Raw genomic sequence first — 4,536 nt, 5'->3', positions numbered from 1 at the left:
TGGCATAGTAGATCATATGGTTGTCTGATTCAAAATGGCCCAAAACAGTCCATTTCAGCTCACTAAATGCCTAGCATATCAATCTTTATGCATTTCATTTCATTTTTGATAACTTCCAATTTTTCTAGATTCATATTTCATACATTTCATATTCTGATTGTTAATGGATGTTTGCAGCTCCTCAATTTGAGCCATATCACTTCATCAAACAGAGGTCTCAAAAGCTTTACTATACCCTAACCAGTAAGGTTGGTTCTACTCTGATGATACAGCTCCTTCCCACTCATATTTTGAGAGCCTTCCTACCTAAGTGGCTCATTCTCCTTCACTGTATCATACAATGTTTCTGGGTTATTCATAAAGTTGTGGAGTAATGTATCAGACAGTGTTTCTCTGCTATTCATAAGGTTTTCCTGGTCAGTTCTTTGAGAAGTTGATAGCCTTTTCCTTCTTCCTAGTCTGTGCAGTTAGCAAACTGTGCTGAAACCTGTGCACCATGTGCAACCCCATGTTTGAAACACTGGTGGCACAGCCTGAATCCTCACAGCAACATGCCACCACAGTAGGACAAACCCACAGACAAGTTTGTCCTTGTTAGCTGTTCGAAACCTCTCTACCTTCCCCTTACCTTGATCCCTGCAGCTATCCTGCTACTTAGGGAATGGGACCTGGGTCCCTCCCCTTACCTGGATCCTTGCTGCTGCATATATTGCCATAATATTTCCATAATATTTGAATGTTGCATCAAATTTTATCGATAATTTTCCATATTAAATGTGGCTTAAATTATAGAAATTATAATATTTGTTATATATTATAAATTGTTTAAGTAGACTATTCCAAAACTTTGCTCTCCCTCTGCAAATGTATAACCTCTTTTCTTAAATCAAAGCTAATATCATTTTAAATAGATAAACTAAAAAAGTGAAGATCACCTTCTATGCATGATTACTTTTTTCTAAAATATTTGTATATAATCTAAAGAACTTGATATAAAACATACTTTACAGTACAGGTACCATGTTGTGTTACACAAAACTGTAGACAATCTTCCTGTAATACAACCTGAGTAGAAATTTACCCCTTATCTGTGATCCTCATACAGAAGTTAAGAGTCTAATCTGCAGAGTTAAGCAGCCCAGGTCTGAATCCAGCCCCTCCACTTACCAGCTGATTTAATGTAGACAAATCTCTTAATCTTTTATAAACATCCATTCGTTTAGTACTAAAATGACAGTAAAAATATTTATTCCTATAATAGCTTTAGCAATGTAATATATATATATATATATATGTTCATTATGCTCAAGTCAAAAGTCTTGAACCTTAACTGTGGATTTCTATCAGATGTGTATATATATATAGCTGATTTTCTCTATGTTCATGGTCTAGAATTTCAGAGTCCTCCCCCCCTTTATTTTTGCCTTTGTTTTATTTGTAGTAAATCCAAGAGGATCCATATAATTAGAAAATGATTTGTTAATGTTACATTATTTAAAGTAATATTTTCAAAATGCTTATGTGCAAGGTACTTTGACAAATACTTATATGTTAAATTCACACTAGCCACCCTATGGGATAAACAATTCAATAATCCATATTCTTCAGATGAGTTAAAAAGGGCTTAGAGAGTGACATATCTAAGATCATACTGGAATTGCTCTCAATTAGTCAGTCTCTAAGCACAACACAAGGAGCCTGAATTAGGGAAAATCCACTTAGTGAATCATAGGAAACTACAGATTTTAAATACTACATAATCTGTTATTCCACCACCTATCTGTCAGTCTGTTGTACTGTCATGGCTTGTGTGCTTTTATGGTATGGTAAGCTATGCCACTGATATTTCAAATACCAGAAAGGTCACTCATGGTGGACAGGCTTCAGCAGAGTTTCCAGACTAAAACAGACTACAAAGAAGGCCTGGCAATTGACTTCTGAAAATTAATCTATAAAAATCAGATGGATCACAACAGACTATTGTCTGATATAGTATTGGAAGATGAGTCCCCTAGTTGAATGGCTCTTAAAAGACAGTGGCCTCAACAGTGGACTCAAGCACACCAATGATTATGGAGGTGTTGCAGGACCAGGCAACCTTGTGTTTTGTTGTACATAAGATCGCCATAGTCAGAGCTGACTCTATCATTCTATGATAACAACAACAACAACTGGTATTTATTTATAGTTACATTCAAATCTGTTTGTACAAAAGGCTACAACATATAATAAAGGGAGTTTTCCAATTTTATATATTTGAAATATCTATATATTAAAACAAAACCAAAAATCAAACCAAATCCACTGCCATTGAGTTAATTCTGACTCATATAAACCCTACAGGACAGAGTAGAACTTCCCCATAGGGTTTCCAAGGATGTAAATCTTTATGGAAGCAGACTGTATCATCTTTCTCCTGGGGAGAGGCTTCTGGGTTCCACCAACTCAACCTGTGATTAAGCAGCCTAACTCTTCGACCACTAAGCCATCAGAGCTCTATGTGTTTAGAAAAGATGATACATATTGACAAAGGGAAGGAATTTTTTGAATAAGCCACATTTTTCTCATATATATATATATATATATATATATATATATATATATACACACACACAAATAGTAAATATTGTTTGGTTTCAAGAAATGGCAAATATGTAGAATTCTTAGTAGAATTTGATATGCTATATCAAGCGTATTGGTAGAATTTTCAAGTTTTATGATATGTTGAAGGAGCTTTGGTGGCCTGGTGCCTAAGGTATTTGACTGATAAATGGGAGATTGGTGGTTCAAACCCACCAGCTGCTCTGCTGAAGGAAGATGGGGCAATCTACTTCCACAATGATTTGCTGCCTCAGGAACCCAAAAGGTGTCTCTATGAGTTGGAATTGGCTGGATGGCAGTGAATTTGGTTTTGAATGATATGTAGAGAATTAGCAAATAAGGTTTCTCAGCCCTAGGCCATTGTCCTTTAAGTTATGAGATCATTAATGGAGAGAGGTTGTGTCCCAAAGAGGCATAAACTCAAGGAGGTTATACCCTTCCAAGAAGAGTGAGTTCCACATTTATATAGGCTTTTCTTTATAGACACACACCATTTTCAGGGTTTGGGAGCAGCTAGAACTCAGTCAGGAAGTCCTGATGCTTGAGACTTCAGAGATGGGAGTTTAGGGTATCAGTCAGGGAAAATTCCATAAAGGTGGGAAACTTTACTTACAGTTGAATCTTGAAATGACCATATGCAAGTCAAGATATCAAGAAGCTAAGGGAAAGAAAAGCTGGAAAGCTAAAGAACTGAGAGAAATTTCAGCAGCTTCCTCCTGCTGGGGAGACAGTTAGGAATTAGTGTCCTACCAACTCAGAGGATCCTGATAAATATAAGTTTCCACTGAAATATAAGGTAGGCAACTCTGTAGGTATAAAGAGCCAATTGACAGAATGTTTTGATCAAGCACTAATGGCAAAAGTGAAATGAATATATTAATGAAAGAAGCCTCCACAAGATGAGTGTTATCCTCCAGTATATTAACTTCTTTAAACACACAACACACATCCCTTAGAGGACGATGATAGAATCCAAAATCTCTATGCCATTTCACTTAAAATGCAAGCATACAATTCAAAAATTGCTAGATATATAAAGAAATAAAAGAATGTCACCTGTACTCAAAAGTGAAAATTAGTCAATAGAAATTAACTCACAGATAATTTAGTTATTGAAATTACTAGATAACAACTACTAGTGGATAATAACTGCTCCAGAGAGAGGAGTAGTCAGCCACAGGGACCAGGTAAGGAGAGGGAACTCATGCACGCCCAGAGCAGCAGGGTGGGAGAAGGGGAGAAAGGGGATTAAAAGCCAGGAACTTGAATAGAGGAGCAGTCAGCTACAGAGATCCAGGTGAGGAGAGGGAACTCATGCACACCCAAAGCAGCAGAGTGGGAGAGCGAGAGAAAGGGGATTAAAATGCCCAGAAATCTGGACACAGGAGGAGTCAGCTGGAGGGATCCAGGTGAGGAAAGGGAACTCAGGCATGCTCAAAGCAGCAGGGTGGTAGAACGGGAAAAGGGGGATTAAAAAGCCAGTAATCCAGACAGAGGAGCAGTCAGCTGGAGGGATCCAAGAGAGGAGAGGGAACTCAGGCACGCCCAAAGCAGCAGGGCAGGAGAACAGTAGAAAAGGGATTAAAAAGCCAGGAACCCAGACAGAGGAGCAGTCAGCTGCAGGGATCCAGGTGAGGATAGGGAACTCAGGCGCACCCAAAGCAGCAGGGTGGGAGAACGGGAGAGCGGGAGAAAGGGGATTAAAACACCCAGAAATCTGGACAGAGGAGGAGTTAGCCACAGGAACTCAGGTAAGGGAGGTACAAGAGGTGTCCAACAGGGAGATAAACTTGTCTGTTGGTTTGTACTAACATGGTGACGTGTTGATGTGAGTTTTGAGGCTGAGCCACTGGTGTTTCAAATCCAGCGGGATGCACATGGTGCACAGGTATCAGCCCAGCTTACAGACTGAGACAGACTAGGAAGAAGGAAGAG

Source organism: Orycteropus afer, unplaced genomic scaffold (assembly GCF_000298275.1).
Source record: "Orycteropus afer afer isolate SDZICR_OR568_19922 unplaced genomic scaffold, OryAfe1.0 scaffold00098, whole genome shotgun sequence".
In the NCBI taxonomy this organism is placed as follows: Eukaryota; Metazoa; Chordata; class Mammalia; order Tubulidentata; family Orycteropodidae; genus Orycteropus; species Orycteropus afer.
This window is presented reverse-complemented; position numbering follows the sequence as displayed.